The following is a 19799-nucleotide window of genomic DNA, read 5'->3' as shown; positions in this document are numbered from 1 at the left end:
TTGCATTTTGACCAATTTGTGGGGCAGTACAATATCTCAGAGAGGAGTTCAGGTCTCCTGCTCCCCTGGTGCATTCACTATAGCTGTCCTGCTTTTTAAAGTTTGATAGAAATAGCTGTGGGCTATAGGTACATTCTTGCACCGCAAGGTTTTTTGCCTATTAGTGAATATATATATATGGAGGGAGAGGGAGAGGGAGAGAGAGGGAGAGAGAGAGAGAGGGAGGGAGAGGGAGAGAGAGGGAGGGAGAGGGAGGGAGGGAGAGGGAGGGAGCGCAAATATACAGTAGAGTCCCATCATTGTATAACAGTCCATATCCTTCAAAGAAGGCTGTGACAGATTCCTTGGTAGCAGTGCCTTCCCCCAGTGTCCAGATAGGCTTGCTTCCATCTCCATGTCCTTGGGCTCGCTCAGCTGCTGCTCCCCCCCCCCGGCTTCTGCTGCTCCTGCTGTTGCTGGTGGTCATCCATGTTGGGCAGCGGTGGCAGCAGCTTGGGCTCCGGGGCCTGGGCCTTGCCCAGAGAAGGAGGCGGATGCTGAGGCAGTGGTGGCTATTGTTGTTGAGCAGGAGGTCCTGTGACAGGTGGCAGCGGCAGCAGCAAGGAACACTGGAGGAGGAGCAGGAGATGCTGCTGCTGGCAGTGGTGGTGGTGGTGGGGAGGCTCTGTGGCTTGGGTAATGCATGCTCCATATTCCAACATACTCCAAAGACATATCCAGAAAACGAAACTTAAACAATTGAAGAAATAAAAATGAATATACATATTCCACGTACACAGAGGTTCCATTCTAGATCCCAAACCTTACGCTCTACACATTACTTAGTAAACAGTTCTAAGGATCCATTCTAAATCTCATGGAAATTCACTTCCATTTGTAGTTCACTGAACAGGATCTTTTCATGGGCTGCTGGGTCCTGAAGGTCCTGCATGCCACCCAATAGCTGGTATGGGCCAGTACAGGATTTCCATTTTTTTGGTAAACATTTTTATTGTTTTTTAAATATACACCATTCATCCAGCAAGATGAATGACAGTATATATACTCATCACAATTCCAATACAGGGGGAAAGGAAGAAGGGAAAAAACATATAACAGCAAAAGGGAACAACAACCAAACTTTTGGCATGCACTCCACATCAGGAGGAGAAGAAAACAAAGTAGGAAGTATAATTTGTGTATGAAGGCCATAAAGGATAAAACAGAAACAAAGAAATATACACACGCCATATATTTTTGTAAAAGATGGGTTTTTTCATGGCTTTGACTGAGATTTAATTGATGTGTAATCTTCTCCATGACTGCAACATTCCATAGTGATTGATACCAGTGGTCCAGGGAAAGATCAGAGGCAGATTTCCAGTTCGCAGCTATAACTAACCTTGCCACTAAAGCCATGGATTTCCAGTGTTGAACAATTATTCTTTCTGAAATTTCCAGTGTTGAAGAATTCTTCTCCTGTGGGACCATCTCTTCTTCTGCTCTTCCATCAAACCACATTTAGCATGTATATTTATTTATTTGTTTCATTTTTATTTGTTTCATTTTTAGACCGCCCATAGCTAGTAGCTCTCTGGGCGGTGTACAAAACAGATTAAAAATACAATATTATAATAAAATCAATCACATATATCAACAACAATATTAAAATAAAGCATAGACATAAACATTAACATTAAAACATTAAAAAGCCTGGGAGTATAGCCAGATCTTAACCTGGCGCCTAAAAGAAAGCACAGTAGGCGCCAGGCGTATCTCTTCAGGTAAGCTGTTCCACAATTCGGGGGCCACTACAGAAAAGGCCCTAGATCTGGTAACAATCCTCCGGGCATCCTGGTGAGATGGTACCCGGAGGAGGGCCTTAGATACTGAATGAAGTGAACGGGTAGGTTCATAGCGGGAGAGGCGTTCCACAAGGTACTGTGGTCCCACACCGTGTAAGGCTTTATAGGTCAAAACCAGCACCTTGAATCTGGCTCGGAAACAAATAGGTAGCCAGTGCAAACGGGCCAGGACAGGTGTTATATGCGCAGACCGATTGGTCCTCGTCAGTAGCCTGGCTGCCGTTTTTTGCACTAGCTGAAGTTTCCGAACTGTCTTCAAGGGCAGCCCTACGTAGAGTGCATTACAGTAATCCAGTCTAGAAGTTACCAGGGCGTGAACAACTGAAGCGAGATCGTCACTGTCCAGATAGGGGCGTAGTTGGGCTACTAAACGAAGATGGTAAAATGCATTCCGAGCCACCGAGGCCACTTGAGCCTCAAGCGACAAGGAAGGGTCAAAAAAGACCCCCAAACTACGAACCTGTTCTTTCAAGGGGAGTGTAACCCCATCTAGAACAGGATGAACATCCACCATCCGGGCAGGGAAAGAGCTCACCAACAGTGTTTCAGTCTTGTCTGGATTGAGTTTCAGTTTATTAGCTCTCATCCAGTCCATTTTATGGCCTTTTATGGAATGAATATCCCCTATCTCCAGGGATTTAGCCAAGTCCCTCATTCCAAACAAGGAAGAGTAAGCTAAGCAAAGTTCACCAGGTTAACACCAAAGCAGAAAGGCCTGGAACTGACATAGGAGGCTTTCAAACCTCTCCTCCTCACCATTTTGCCCTCTGAATGTTTCATTGTCATGATTATCCATTGCTGGTGGCCTGCATTGGGCTTAATAGATCACATATTCTCTGATGGAACTGATAACATTTTGCTTTTAGTAATGCTATGTGGTGGTGGGGAGATGGTCTAAGCTAACTGTTGTAATATTAGAATATTGTTATGTATACCCCAATTAGGTGTTCCAGAGGTTTTATGGTGTACCCTATGTTGGTTTCCCTTGAGGTCACTAGAGACTTGTGGTATTTTGTGAAATATTTATTTATTTAATTTAATTTATATACCGCCCTAAGCCAAAAAGGCTCTCTGGGCGGTGTACATAGAAGATAAGCAAGAAAATATATGAATAGAACAAATATAAGAAAATCGAAAAGCAAAACAAACAAAGAACAGAAACCAAACAACATCAGAACATACCAGCAATGAAACACTGTTTTAAAATACACTACAAAACAATTTCTTTAAAAAGAATATTTAAAATTTTAAAAAAAATTTAAATGCCTGGGAGTATAAAAAGGTTTTCACCTGGCGCCGAAAAGATAGCAGCGTCGGCGCCAGGCGTACCTCACCGGGGAGACTATTCCACAATTCGGGGGCCACCACCGAAAAGGCCCTGGATCTAGTCACCGCCCTCCGAGCTTCTCAATGTGATGGCACTCGGAGGAGGACCTTAGATGTCGAGCGCAGTGTACGGGTAGTTTCGTATTGGGAGAGGCGTTCCACCAGGTATTGCAGTCCCATGCCGTGTAGGGCTTTATAGGTCAAAACCAGCACTTTGAATTTAGACCAGAAACAAATAGGAAGCCAGTGCAGACGGGCCAGAACAGGTGTTATATGAGTGGACCGTCTGGTCCACATCAATAGTCTGGCCGCTGCATTCTGGACTAACTGTAGTTTCTGAACTATCTTCAAGGGCAGCCCAACGTAGAGCGCATTGCAGTAGTCCAACCTAGAAGTTACCAGAGCGTGAACAACTGAGGCGAGGTCATCACTGTCCAGATAGGGATGTAGCTGGGCTACCAATCGAAGATGGTAGAAAGCGTTCCGTGCCACCGAGGCCACCTGGGCCTCGAGAGACAAGGAAGGATCAGAAAGAACTCCCAAGCTACACACCTGTTCCTTCAAGGGGAGTGTAACCCCATCAAGAACAGGATGAACATCCTCCATCTGGGCAGTGAAGGCACTCACCAACAGCGTCTCGGTCTTGTCTGGATTGAGCTTCAGTTTATTAGCCCCTATCCAGTCCATTATCGCGGTCAGGCAACGGTTTAGTACGTTCACAGCCTCACCTGAAGAGGATGAAAAGGAGAAATAGAGCAGCGTGTCATCAGCATACTGATGACAACGCACCCCAAAACTCCTGATGACCATACCCAGCGGCTGCATGTAGATGTTCAAAAGCATGGGGGACAGTACCGATCCCTGCGGGACTCCACAACGGAGAGTCCAGGGTGTCGAGCAGTGTTCCCCAAGCACTACCTTCTGGTGACGACCCACCAAGTAGGAGCGGAGCCACTGCCAAGCAGTACCCACGACTCCCAACTCCGTGAGTCTCCCCAGAAGGATACCATGGTCGATGGTATCAAAAGCAGCTGAGAGATCAAGGAGAATCAACAGAGTCACACTCCCCCTGTCCCTCTCCCGACAAAGGTCATCATACAGGGCGACCAAGGCTGTTTCGGTGCCAAAACCGGGCCTAAAACCGGATTGAAATGGATCAAGATAATCAGTTTCATCCAAGAGCCCCTGGAGCTGGCCGGCAACCACCCGTTCCAGGACTTTGCCCAGGAATGGAACATTCGCCACAGGTCTATAGTTGTTCAGGTTATCTGGGTCCAAGGAGGGTTTCTTCAGGAGCGGACTCACCACCGCCTCTTTTAGGCAGTCAGGGACCACTCCCTCTCTTAAAGAGGCATTTATTACCTCCTTGGCCCAGTCGGCGGTTCCGGTCCTGCCAGCTTTCACCAGCCAAGAGGGGCAAGGGTCCAGAACAGATGTGGTCGCCCGCACCAGTCCAAGGATCTTGTCAACATCCTAGAGCTGCACCGACTGGAACTCATCCAATAAATGGGGACAAGACCGTGCTCTGGATGCTTCATTAGGACCAACTGCTATAATATTGGAGTCTAAGTCCCGACGAATGCAAGTGATCTTATCTTGAAAATGCCTGGCAAATTCATCACAGCGGGCTACAGATGAATCTATAATGTCCCGAGGGCCAGAATGTAAAAGCCCTTGTACAATTTTAAAAAGCTCCGCTGGGCGGGAGAGTGATGACTTAATAATATCAGCAAAATATCTCTTTTTTGCTACCCTCACCGCTACTATACACTGTTTTGAACAGGCACTTACCAAGGCATAATTACATTCATCAGGAGTCCGCCTCCATCTGCACTCAAGCCTTCTCCGCTCTTGCTTCATCGCTCTCAGCTCCAAGGTATACCATGGAGCTGTATGAGCTCTGCAAAGGAGAGGGCGCATGGGAGCGATCATGCCAACCGCCCGGGTCATTTCCATATTCCACAAATCAACCAGGGCTTCAACAGGAGCACCAGTCTTCTCAGTCGGAAAAACCCCCAGAGCCCTTTGGAAACCCTCAGGATCCATTAGTCTCCAGGGGCGGACCATTTTAACAGGTCCCTCGCCCTTGCGGGGGGAAAGGGTCGCTGTGAGTATAAACCTCAGCAAGCGGTGATCTGTCCATGACAATGGTATAGATGATAAGTCCCCAACCTCCAGATCACCATCTCCATGTCCAGTGGCGAAGATCAAATCAAGGGTATGTCCCGACACATGTGTCGGGCCAGTAACAAATTGAGACAGCCCCATCGTCGTCATGGTAACCATGAAGTCCTGAGCCGCCCCAGATAAAGCAGTCTCGGCATGGATGTTGAAGTCCCCCAGTACCAATAGTCTAGGGGACCGCAACAGTACCTCCGAGACTACCTCTGTCAGCTCAGTTAGGGAATTTGTTGAGCAGCAAGGCGGGCAGTACACCAACAAAATTCCCAGTCTGTCTCTCTGGCCCAACACAAGGTGGAGACACTGTAAACCAGTTGTCACCTGGACAGGGTGCTTGGTGAGTGAGCAAGAACTCCTATAGACCACAGCAACCCCACCTCCCCGACCTTCGGTTCTACCACAATGCTGAACCATATACCCAGGTGGGCAAATCTGGGAAAGAGCAACTCCTCCCTGGTCACCCACCCAGGTCTCAGTTATACAGGCCAGGTCGGCAGCTTCTTCCACAATCAGATCATGAACAAGAGAGATCTTATGACATACCGACCTGGCATTTAATAACAGCATGTGGAGATCCGAAGGCTGACTGACAAAACAACCAGCAGTCCTGGGGATGTGAGGAGAACCGGAACAAGTCACAGGCACTATTTGTCTGGGACGAGTTCCCCTTACCTGGCACGTTCTCCTCACATTTTTATTTATACATTTATATAGGTAAGATACAGCTTAACACAACAGATGTCTGAAAATTTGGCCAGATTTCTATCAGATCTTTAGGGAGACACATCCAGCCCCCCAAATGCTGGTAGCCTCCAGAGTCTAAAACTTAGCCTGACTCTCCAGAAACTCCAGTTCTCCAGTCTATTCTCCTCTTTCACACAGAGACACCTTGATGTTATCGGGGGTGGGGATCCAAAACAGGAAATTTGACCACTATGCCAGAGCCATCAAGACAATCTCCAGCAGTCTTGCTGGCTCCATTAACTCTCTTGACCCCAAATCCCTGTCTTACAACTATACAATCACAGGGCTGGAAGGGATCCCAAGTGGACATCTGGCCCAACCCATCCTATAACAAGATAGCATTTCCTGGTCACACTGGAAATACCATTCTGTCATACCATTCCACATATGCTTTAGTTTACATAAACTTCAGCAAGGCTGGGAACTTGTTGTTCATAATGTTCCAGGCATATAAAATTTACTACCTGTATTTATCATCATTAAATTCCTCTATGTGGTCTTTAAAAGTCCTGTTTTAAACAAGTCAAAATGGCTGCTGTTTTCCACAGCAGTTTTAGTTTTACTTTAGCAGTCAGAAGCTGCTCTAACTTTCAGTCTTCATCTTACTGTCAGACTGCATGCAGCAGCAGGTATCAGATAACTGTTTTTCAGGTAATATACTCTCTCTCTCTCCTGCTTTAGCTCTTATGGACTATAGATGTACCCCTGCAGTATAACCATCAGTCAAAAAGGCATATGTGTTCCTTTGAAAGTGTCTTACTCTGTCTGTAGTTACTGTGTCAAAATGCTCCAGCCAGTAGTGGGGCAGAGCAGTGATTTCCAAACTTTGTACTTCCAGCAAACTCTTTCCATGGCAACTCATCTGCTGGGAACCACAGCAGGTTTCCTGTGGAATATTATCAGTTCATGCTGTTCATTCTGGTTTGGTGTGCCTCATCATTGACTCATCTGGACTGAAGATGCAAATGGAACATACCTGACACTGTCCTACATCCAGGCACTATAGTGGAAGGGAAAAAGAGAGTGAGCTCTCTGTTTTTCAGGAAAATTTGTCCGCCATTATTGATGAGCCCCTGATAAGCTTCTATGGAATCCCAGGGTTTCCTAGAACATTGTTTTAAAACTGCTGAGTTAGATGATCCCCTTCACCAAATGTGATGTATGTAGCTGCATAGAGCAGAGTTCACTACTGTAGAAATCAAGGGTGGGGGAAAACAGCTCATGATTAAAGTCTCTGTATTTTTGTGACAGAATAAGGAACACCTGTCTGGTGTGAAGATGTAAAGGAACAGTTTATCACACTAAGTCAAGGGAGTGGGTGTGATCTGTTCCTGTAAAACGTCAGTGGTAGTTTAAAAAAAAAACTCCAAAGGGAGGCTGATTTGAACCCCTACAGCTCAAGGGTTCCATTCCCTCATGGGGAACTGTCCAGAGGCTACATGCCAGTGGTGGGCCAGGGCACAGACAGAATGTGGACAGGACAATTGATGTGACTCTTGCCTTTAAACAGTAGGCTGCATTCCAGCTGCACAAAAGCCAGAGCTTTCTTCACACGCACACCCCTCCATCCAGGCAAGTAAGAGGCATTCTCAAAGGTCAAGAACATATTCCAGTCAGGCAGAGCCATTCAAAGAGGATACAGAGCAGGGCCATTGTGGGACATGGCCTGAGGATGAATGTGGCCTAGGGAGAGTCCCCTGGGTAGACAGGCCTAGAGGGCCACAGTTGGCCCTCAGGCCTGAGGTTTCCCACCCTTGCCCTTGGACCTAAGAAGTCAATAAGGAATTGGGGGCTTCCCAGGAAATTTTGATGTGAAGGATTGCTGCTCAAGACAGGAAGTTGAGCTAGCTGCTAGCTAGCCTTCAGCTCCCTTCAACAGCCCTGGGGACCTTACAAACCCATAACAAATTATTATTCTTTCAGTTTCCAGTGGATCTGACAGGGATGCTAACCTAGTGGTGGTGTTGTTTTTAAAAAAATAATTATTGTGATTATGCTTCAGCACCTTGGGCAGCTCCTTGAAAGTTCAGACTAAAACCCAGAATGGATTCCTCTGCCCCACTAACATGGAGCCACCAGCTGCAATAGCTTATATTTGTAATGAACTTTCATCAGTGACTCTAAATGACAACAGACAGCAAGTACACATGCACATATGCAGGTGCTTTAGTCAGACCATCTAGCCAGGAGCTCAGGCAGAGGGACTTTCACAGCACTGCTAGCTGACACTCTTGCAGCTGGAGGGTGAACCTGGGATCTTCTACTTACAAAGCATCTGTGGTACCCCTGAGCTGTGGCCCCCTCCCCATTTAGCCACTTATGAAACTGAGGTAAACTCTTAAGAGAGCTGCACATTATGAGATACTATTTGTCCGTGTTGAGATCTCTCCACTTTATAAACCAAACTATACTTGTCTGTCAAAAGGGCTTCACAAAAGTAGTTACCTCGCCTAACACAGAGTTTTGTCATCAGAAGTCTTCAGCCTTCTTTTTTAACTTGCTTGCCTTTCTACTGAACAGTTTGCTCTACCATATGGCAAAGGTTGAGGTCAGACAGATAAAACATCTCATTGAGCTGAAGAATGGTTAACCAACATGTGAGTGTTGATTTGAACACATCGTAAAAGTGTTGCAAAAGCCAACTGAAAAGGGGCTTCAGCTTATGGTAGGAAATCTGCTTCCCAGCCCCACCCCAGTCCTTCCAGTTCATTACAGGTATTGTGCAAAGAAAAAAGGCCTTTAAGACCTCTCTTGGCAATCTGTGCCCCGCTCCTCTGACAGATTTCTAATGAGTTTTCAATGATGATATCCGTCTAAAAGGGCTTTGTGTTTTGGAGTTGTAAAGGTTTCAGATCTGATCCTTCTCACATACACATCCAAAGTGATGTGACCACATGTTGGTGTGAGTGTGCGCACGCACACACACACACACACACACACACACACACACACACACACACACACACACACCTGTATGACTTCTGATATATTTTTACTTCTCTTCAGGGCTCCCTTCACAGTTCTTCATAAAGATCAACCTAGTGGAAAAAAAGACTCCCTCTTTCCACTCCCCCACTGATACCACCATCAAAAGCCTTCACTCTTTTACACTGGAATAGGATCCACTGCAATCTGTGATTCTCTCAGTGACAGGACTAGTTACATCACCTACAAAGCTACTGGAACTGAGAAAGTTTCTCCAGTACTGCACTACACGTCAGTCATCCTCACTCACTCACTCACTCACTCACACACTCACACACTCACACACACACACACACACACGTAGAACACTTGCCCATGTACAACCTACAGAAGGATACAATCTGGACATTAAATGACATACAATGTATCCATTAAGATAATGTTAAATTATATCTCTTTTTTTCTTCTTTTTTTAGAAAGGAATAATTCAGCCTGTTTTGAAGGTGGCAGATGATGCTCAGAGGCTTAGTGACAGCAATAAACCAGGCAGAAAGTCAGTGTTGCTTCTCATTGGCCCTTGTACCTATAGCCAGAGCTTGGGAAAGTTACTTTTTTTGAACTACAACTCCCATCAGCCCCAGCCAGCATGGCCACTGGATTGGGCTGATGGGAGTTGTAGTTCAAAAAGTAACTTTCCCAAGCTCTGCCTATAGCCTAACACAGTACAGCACATTCAGCCATTGGATACTATAATAATAATAATAAACTTTATTTCTACCCCGCCCTTTTTCCAATAGGACTCAGAGTGGCTTACAACTAAAAACAACACCATTAAAACATACAGAGTATATTATTAAAAAAGAATTAAACTATGAGAAAAATTAAAACCATAAAATATAAGTTAAAAACAGCGGACAATTTAAAATAATAAAATCATATAATGTAATCACCAAACCTATGACACTTAATCCTGGTCGTTCTCTATCCCAAATGCCCGTTGAAATAAAACAGTCTTTACTTGTCGCCGGAAAGACGGCAAGGATGGAGCTGATTGCACCTCACTCGGAAGGGAGTTCCACAGCCTAGGGGCGACCACCGAAAAGGCCCTATCTCGTGTCCACGTCATATGTGCTTGTAAAGGTGTGGGGAACACAAGAAGGGCCTCACCTGAAGATCTCAAATCCCGGACAGGTTCATGTAGGGAGATACGATCTGTCAAATAGTCTGGACCTGAGCTGTACAGGGCTTTGTAGGTCAAAACCAGCACTTTGAATTGTGACCGGAAACAAATTGGCAGCCAGTGGAGCTGTTGTAACAGGGGAGTTGTATGGTCCCTGTAACCAGCCCCGGTTAGCACTCTGGCTGCAGCTCTTTGTACCAATTTAAGTTTCCGAACAGTCTTCAAAGGCAGCCCCATGTAGAGTGCATTACAGTAGTCTAAGTGGGATGTAACCAAGGCATGCATCACCCTGGTCAGATCAGGTAGCTCCAGGAACGGGCGCAGCTGGCGCACCAGTTTTAATTGGGCAAATGCGCTCCTGGATACAGCAGCAATCTGGGCCTCCAAATTCAAAGCTAAGTCCAGGAGTACACCCAAACTGTGAACCTGAGACTTCAGGGGGAGTGCGACCCCATCCAGCACCGGTTGAATCCCTATTCCCTGATCTACTAATGACCGAAAAGAAGAAAGGAAGAAGAGAGCCAGCTTAACCTCAAAACTGAGGAGGTGCCAGGACTGACACAGAAGGTGAGGAGACAGCTAAATCATGAAGACCAGTGATGCAAGCTGTGGAGCTGCTGAAAGGCTCCAATGCCGAGTCTGAGCCTATTAGCTAGAAATCCTTTGAGTCAGTGACTCCTGAAATGGAACTGTTGGAGGCAGCATCCCCAAAGCCAAATTACCCTGAAGAATTTCCACCCCCTTTATATGCTCCCCAATGCTTTCTCACTAGCAGAGGCAACTTATAAGAAGGAAGCTGGCTGAAAGTCAATGAACTACTAGCTTCAGGACAGAAGGATGCCCCCTCAAGGCTCTCCTCTCTTCAAGAAGGGAGCAAAGCTCTGGAAGATGGACTGGTCCAAGCAGGGTGAAACACCTCAAGTGAGCTCCACATGACTTTGAAGCAAACATTCTGCTTAGAGCTATCCAAGATCCTGCAACTCAATCGCCTATCCAATTGACTGACTAAATCTCATACCTCCTTCCCCACCCCCACTTCTGGCTGGCACATTGGACAGCTGCCTACAATGATTCTTAACTTGTCCTCATGCCAGTTTGGCACAGGGGGGCAGGGCAGGGGGGTTGGGGAGAAAAGGAAAATTGGGAGGCTTCATTAGCGATAAAATGGATTGGGAACAGCACTAAGAGGAGATGAGGGGAACAGAAGCAACAGGTGCAGCAGAAGATGGGGATGGACAAACTAACCTATTCCCTGTTTCTCTACCATTGTTGAGAAAAGCAGAAATCAATCCAGGGCAGACCACTGTTAGACCATAAATACTGCAGGGTTTTGTCTCAGATTATGCACAGTCATGGGCAAAAGATAAAATAGTAAATTTAGGTTAGATAATAAATAGCAAGATAAACCCTCAAATAAAAAATGGAAATGGACTGCCTTCAAGTCGATCCCAACTTATGGCGACCCTATGAATAGGGTTTTCATGGTAAGAGGTATTCAGATGGGGTTTACCATTGCCTTCCTCTGAGGCTCAGAGGCAGTGACTGGTCCAAGGTCACCCAGTGAGCTTCATGGCTGTGTGGGGATTTGAACCCTGGTCTCCCAGGTCATAGTCCACACCTTAACCACTATGCCACACTGGCTCTCAACCTTTAAATAAGGCACATACAAATAATCCTGGCATGTGCCATAAATTTATGTGAGGGGAGAAAGGCCATGCCTGCTAGCTCTGCCCCCAATGCTAACACACTCATTGGCCATGCTCCTCCCCCCAACATCCGCAAATATAGCATTAACCCAACAGAGCACTGTATCCACATGCCAATGGACAAGGGGCTTGCACTCCATGGAACACACGCAGGTTTTTTTTCATCTGAACAGCCCTATCATTGAGCAAAGGCTGAATGAGAAAGAAAGGGCCTTGAATTACCTATCAAAAATGCAAAGGAAATTAACACGTCATTAAGGTGTTGATTTTCTATTCCCTGTTTTCAGTACTTGCGTTGTTCTCCCTTTGGCACCATAGACACGTCATAGCCAATATGTTTCAAACCTAACCCAGCAACTACAGGAAAAATATCTTTGCTAAGTGTTATATTCAGAGAGATGTGCCACTCCTTGCCCCTGATATTCAGTTGAGAAATAGAAGAGTTTAATCTATTTTGGTTTTACCCTGGGGACTCTTCAGCTTTGCCAGTGCCTGATAAAAGAGATTCACTTCACTCCATGGTGAAGGTGCTCATATTTTTACATATATCTGGGAAAGAGGCTGCACACAGGGTAGAAGCACAATTAAGCCATCATTAATCAGAGAGCAACAATGAATAGTTGATATCTCATCATTAGCAGGTCCTGCCAGAGTCTACCACTTGGTGTAATTCATATCTCCTGATTTACCTCAGACAGCAGTAATCAACTGAGATGTGCTATTGACTTTGTCATCCAGTAGCTTCATGGTAAGTAAGGTTGAAATAAATGCTGACTGAAAACAAAAAGCTTATAATCAAGAGTACTTTCACACAGAAAGTACTCTTGATTATAATTAAAAAAGAAAACATTTACAGCCCAGGTTAAAGTGGCCTGGTCCAACACTTGTTGGAAATATGTATCATTCCAGGTCTGGGATAGCTTTCCCTTTAGATTTCTGTTGTTGTTAACAACAACAAACTTTAATTGACAAAAAATTACATTTACATGGAAAAGAAGATAAATAACACTGTATTATTTTCAGGTAAAAGATAACACCAGGACTAGATTTTAATGCATTTCACAGTATAACATTAAGAACTAGAACACAATAATCACAAGTAAATTCAAAGTGAAAATTCCAAGTCCACAGTTGCAATGAATTCAGAAGGAACACTAGGAAAAAACCACATTATGCAACAATATATAACATGCATATATAGATATAAAGGTAGTGAGCAAACTGCAGGACCATTTGCTTGCACAGAAGCCTGATTTCACACATATATGACCCCTAGCTGGATCAGTACTCCTGCTTTATTGTTTGTTTCATTTATAAATTGCTTCCCATAAATCATCCTAAAGTGATTTGACAATGAAAAGAACAATAAAAACACATACAAATAAAATTTCAATCCGCTGCAATGCAGTTTAAAACTGGAATAAAAATCTCCACTTAAAAGACTTGAGAGGAAGATCTTCAGTAGGTGCCTTAAAGACAGTGCTGTCTGATATACAATGGGAGGGAGTTCCAAAGGATAGGTACTGCCATGCTAAAGGTCCAATTCCCACATTTTATGCAACACTCTCGTGATGAGATGGTATCTGCAGGAGGCCCTCTGCTGCAGAGCAGAGTGATCACTTAGGTATATAAGAGGTGAGTCAATCTGTCAGCTATCCTGCTCCAAGCTGTATAAAGCTTTGTATACCACAACCAGCATCCTGCGACATCACAAGACTATGTAAATAAGTAATCCTGGTTTTGTTGATGTTTATTTGCTAATATATGTCCTTATTTGGTAAATAGAGAGAGGAGTGGTAAAATGGAATGTTAGGAAGGAACTTAGATAGTGTAGCATAGTGATATATTGTATCAGAGCTCGCTTCTATCTGTAAGGTTTAAAAATACTCCTTACAGATATTCCTGTGAAAATAATAAAGTATCATTTTGTTTTTTGTTTTTCTATTCTCACTCCTATGTAAGGTTACTGTATACCATAAACAAATATTAGTCAGGGGGATGTTGAATAAACAAATGGTACTGAATCTAACACAATCTACAGTGTCTCTTGGTGAATACTAAACAGGTGTTTCATTCTGAAACCGGTGGCGGCTTTATTTCATATTGGTATCCCTTGAAGGACAGGTTTGCTACATGTATAACCTAGCAATAAATATTACCACCGTGGGTTAGGGGTATCCAGGAGAACCCAGAGATAAGGGTGGGATATCAGGGAGTGCCCAGGCTGTGAGTGGAAATATTGCACATAAGGTTGAGAATTGTTGAATAGCCTCTGTACATGTGTAAAGAGTATATTATACTGTGTATAGAGGCAGACATATCCCTCATCTGCTGCAGGAAGGCAGGGATTGGTGGGTGAAGACATCACAGCCCACAAGTTAATTGGCAGATAGTTCAAGTCTTTCAGCAGCAGTGTAACATAATGGTGATATTCTGCCACAGTGAGCAGTCATGACACTGCATTTTGCACAGCTTCTGGGACAATCTCAGGGGCAGCCCCACATTGAGTGCATTGTAGTAGTCAAAACTGAAGGTTACCAGCAAATGGACAGCAGTAATCAGGCTGTCCCAGTCCAGAAACAACCATAGCGATCTTACCAGCCACTAGAAGGTATTCATAGCCACTGAGGTTACCTGGGCTTCTAAAGATCGAGATAGATTTAAGATAACTTCCAAATGATGACGCTGCTTCCAAAGCAATTTTCTGGACCAATTTTCTGGATTCATTAACCACCCAATTACAGTGCCTCCATACTGCCAGCACTCAGACACAATTTATTGGCCTTCACTGAGTATTACCCCATTCCACTGCTGAGGTTGTACACATGTAGGCCAGTTAGAAAATCAGAGATCACAGCTGTGAAGGCTAAATTACTTTTAATCTGCTCCCTACTTACTGGTAGATAGCTGAGCAACATGGTTACCACTTTCCTAATAGGATTCAACATGCACACACAGCAGGATCAGGTCTAGGGGTTTTTTAATGGATTAATAATACATTGAAATTAAGGAAATTTTTCAACCCATACAAAAAAAGGCAAATTTTCAATTCAGCTGGCCAGTTTAGAGATAAATTTTTGACTCATGTCAAGCCAGTTCTGTCTGAATCCATCTGCAGATAGGGAACATTCTGGATGAAATCTACAAGTATCTCATCTTATTGTCACACTAGACCTTTATTCAGTCACTTCTTACAGAGAATCCAGACCATGTTGTTTTCAAACGTTTGCAGTCTGTTTTTTATTTAGAAAGCAATCCAAACCCAAGATCCACCAGGATGAGCAGAATTTGGAATAGGCAGATCGCTAGCTAAGTCGGCTCAAGTCCTTCATCCCAGAGATATGCTGGCGGAAGTCTTCCATTGCAGCTCAGCCAGGTCTCAGCCGAGGCTGGGGTAAAAATCCCCAAACAGAGGTGTTCAGGGGGCTTGGTGGGATGGGACAGTGGGAGATTTACCCCTGTTCCAAACTGTGTTCAGGTCAGTTATGTGAACTAGCACACTAGTGGAGTTACACCGGCAAAAAGGGTAGTGAAAGTCAAACTCTAATTTAAAGGCTTCTTTTCCCTCTGCCAGGCTTAGACTTCCTCAGCCAGCAGCAGGCCCACTCCTAAACTGAGTTTTGAATAAGGGTCAAATACACTGGCATAATTTACCCCTGTGTAAATTGCACTGGCTTCCTATAGTTTAGATTGCTCTGTTAAATAATCAAATCGAACATTACAAAATATTAAAACAAAACATTACAAATGAGAATTGGATACAAATACAATAATTAGCTATGAATAGCCTCCTAAATGCCCCATGAAATGTCCTAGTGTCAATTGCTCTTCCCATAGGGGCAGCAGGAAGGTTTTAATTACTAACTATTATAATTTAGATAGCAAACTAGTGCTATTTTGCTAAAAATAGTGAAAACACAGGAACAGAAACTGCAAACAGGAAGTTTAGTATTTGAAAGAATCTTTGTTGACCAAGACTTACTGGTGAGTAAAGATTATAGAGCATTCTCGGCTATGAGGAAGGGCAGTGTGCAATAATATCCATCAATCAAATGTTAATATGGTCAATGAACCATTAAAGAAAGTACAAAATATAAAAGAAATAAAAAATCACAGTTTCAGAAGAACCAGTTATTAAAGGTGACAAATTAGGAACTAACAATCATGGCAGATCTGAGATATTACAACAGTGAGATATCGTGGCTGTATACTATAGTCAGCATGGATTTTTTGCATTCCACAATGTTAAATTGAAAATGCCCCCATGCCATTCTGATGCTTCCCATAAGCTCATTTCAAAACAAAACCTTACAAAACTTATAGTCCTGAACTCAGAAACGCTTGCTTAAGAACCCTCTCAATTTTTATGGCAATACACAAAACAGAGAGAATCAAGAGTTCAAAGTGAAAAAAGAGAGAGAAAAAAACTAGACCCCTTTTGGACATTTTTCTGTCAGAGTTCTCATCATTTTTGAAATTCATTAAAAATCACCCATGTTCACAGTAATTCTATTACTGACCTTACCCCATACTCTGACCTTCATCGTCTGCACTTTAAAAGTTTTAAAAATGCCTGGCTGACTTTTAATTAGTTTAAGAAATATCACATTGAACTCAATGACAAGGCTGGGCATGCTCAGTAAGAACCAACTGTCAGTGTTCTAAAAGCCAGACTCACAGCTGCTAGGCTTGCCTAATCAGGGGTCACACCCGCACCAGACCTTTATTTCACTTTAGACAGTCATGTCTTCCCCCAAAGAATCCTGGGAAGTGTAGTTTGTGAAGGGTGTTGAAAGGAGATTCCTATTCCCCTGACAGAGCTCCAGTAGCCATAGTGGTTTAACACTGAATCGCTCTGACTGAAGCTCTGTCAGGCAAACAGGGTATCTCCTAGCAACTCTCAGCACCCTTCACTAACTACACTTCCCAGGATTCTTTGGGAGAAGCCATGGCTGTCTAAAGTGAAATAAAGGTCTGCTGTAGATGTGGCCAGGGACAGCTTTGGTTTAAATTTGGGCATGTACCTGCTGTAAACATGTACCTAGAATAAAAAGATGGGGGAAATGCTGAAAAAGAATGATACTGTTCACAATGTTTCCCTTTTGGAAAGGAAAGGGGCTTCCCCTCTGCCCAGTGCCCATCCATCAAATCTCCTCCCTTCCCCCTCCCCTCCCCTCCCCCTTCCTCCCTCCTCATCTCCTTCCTGCCCTCCTCCTCCCCTCCCTGCCCTCCTCCTCCCCTCTCTGCCCCTCCCCCATGGTTGGTTTCACCTATCCTAAGCATGATTGCACAGGAGTAAATCCCACTGAACTCAAAAAGCATGCAAATGATCAAACCTCCCTCCCCTCCTCCACTCTCCTATCCCCTTCCTCGTTCCCTTCCCTCCCCCTTCCTTCTCCCCTTCCCCTCCCCATCCCCTTCCAATCCCGACTTCACCCTCCTCCTCCCTCCCCTCCAAATCCTCCCAGATTCTTCCAAGCTACACAGGAAGTGGATTGGACTGTGAAAGACAAACCGAAATTGTGTTTGCATTTTTACAAATTTGTAGGGCAGTACAATATCTCAGAGAGGAGGTCAGGTCTCCTGCTCTCCTGGTGCATTCACTATAGCTGCCCAATTTCCCTGCTTTTTAAAGTTTGATAGAAATATCTGTGGGCTACAGGTGTGTTCTAAAACCACATTTTTTTGCCTACTAGTGAATATTGTCACCTATGTGGTAATAGATTTATTAGACCCCTCAAGGAATATATTCAAAAGGGCATCTAAGGATTCACCGGGAAACCACCTCATAAGAGAATAAATCTACAGTAGAAAATCACATGAGAAACTCTTTTAAGCTCAAATAGTCGTAAGGAGAACATCTATCCTTGAGGGAATATTAGCCAGTACAGATTGGTAGATTAATGCAAATGGGACACTGCCCCACCAACCTCAGTCTGCCCTCAACCAGCTCCTGCCTGCCTGTGTGCCTTCTTTCTTACATCCAGTTAGGGAGTGGCTCTGCCTGTCTTTGGCTCTCTCATCAGCTACTGTTGGTCTCCCTACCTTCTGCCTATTATGGGCACCAGCCACCACTGCCTTTAGCCTAGGGATGGGTGAGAATTGTGATTCAGTTGCCATTTCAAGCAGAATTTATCAAATTCGCACTTTCCGAAACAATATGAGAACCAAAACACAGCCATCCTTTGAAATTTGCATTTATTAGAATTCTGAGATGCAGTTCAACAACTAAACAATATTTACAAAAATGCATATATTAGGGGAAAGTGTGCATAAAAATGAATACATGCGTGACAATAACATGCAAAAAGGCACAAAGTGATGAGAAATGGCTTTGCACAAATGTGTCCCTTTGTCAAAACTGCCAACAAAAATGTGTTTATTTGGAGAAATTCGCACTAAAATGGTGGAGAATTTTCATGAGGATTTTTAAAAAAATCATACATTGCTGCAGAAATGTAGAGGACTGAATTTAACATTAGAAAAGTGAGAAACTGAGAGAACCGAAATTAACAGATCTTTCCATCCCTACTTTACCCAATTTGCTGTCTAGGATCTTATAGGATAAAATGTTAAAACGTGCCAACAAAACTGCTCTTCTGCACTTAGGTATTGTTAGAGAACTGTTATATGGCATATATTTGTTAAAGGAGGGCCAAGACAGTTCCAGTGACCATGGTGTGCATGGCCCTTTAGCTGACACATGTGACTCTTGCATATCCATATTTGTTACTCTCTGTTTAACTATAGATTTCATTTGTACTAGGTCTAAGGGCAGTAGATATGAAGGACAAACCAGCAATACTTTTTTTCTCATTAGTAGAACAATCCAACTTAGGGGAAGGCTGTGTAAGTTGTGCTGGAGCAAGAGAAGCCAGTGTAAACTCTGCTGCTTCCAATTCCTGTTCAGGAGTCTCTGGGTTGGCTGAATGCCAGCTCAGCCAGGAGCTGTGTGCAGGGACCAGAAAGTAAAAGCCTCTCTCCCAAATACCCCTACTGGGGAGTAAGCCTTCTCCATTGACTTCTATGGTGTTTAGTTTCTTAGATCGACCTTTTCCCCGGTATAACTTTTGCCTGGATTGGGACCTGCAGGAAGCACTCTGAGCACAAGTGGAATGTGGCCTAAGTCCCTTCATCTCAACCCCTCCCCTGACATGCCACCAGAAAGCCCTTTTTTTGGGACTTGCACCAGTTTACGCTGGCTTCACTTACGCCAGTCTCAGCTGAGCTCCAGCTGAGCTGGGCTGAGTCAGCTGAGCTGGGCTGAGGGACTTATGCCAGCATAGCCTGGCTGAGCCAAGACCCAGCTGGCTCAGCTAGAGATCTGCCACATCCAGCTCCCCTCAGCCCAGCATAAATGCAAGTTGGATTGTGCCTTAACTCTCTTTCCATGTAGACACAAAACAACTGAACAACATCTAATATGCCACAGGCATAAGAGAGGCGTAGGACCAAATTCAGAGCCAATAATGAATACAGCAGGGGTTCCTAAACTATGAGCGTCATTCAGGTGGTCTACAGCATGTCTGTAAAAATACAATTAAAAATCATACAGCATCTAGCACAGTGCACTACAATTGCTGTTAACTAGCATTATTAAATGGCCTGTCAAGACCCTTAGCAATTTTCAAGTGGTCTGTGGGGAAAAAATTGGGGAACTACTGGAATAGAGCACATCCATGCTAAGCTATTGAATGAACTATGTTCAACTTCCAGATTAAGGGCACTGCTAGCAACACATTTAGGTGTACCATGTATAGCTCTAAAAATGTAGGGATGAGTTCCTTCTAAAGAAAATTTAAGCTCAGAAAACCAAACTGAGGCTCCATATAAAATCAGGTTCACAACCTTTGCAGTGTTGCTAGACCAACAGTTGCTAGAACATTTTTTCTC

This window comes from Rhineura floridana, chromosome 5, assembly GCF_030035675.1.
Source record: "Rhineura floridana isolate rRhiFlo1 chromosome 5, rRhiFlo1.hap2, whole genome shotgun sequence".
Classification (NCBI taxonomy): Eukaryota; Metazoa; Chordata; class Lepidosauria; order Squamata; family Rhineuridae; genus Rhineura; species Rhineura floridana.
The sequence above is the reverse complement of the archived record's forward strand: the minus strand, read 5'-3'. Positions refer to the sequence as shown.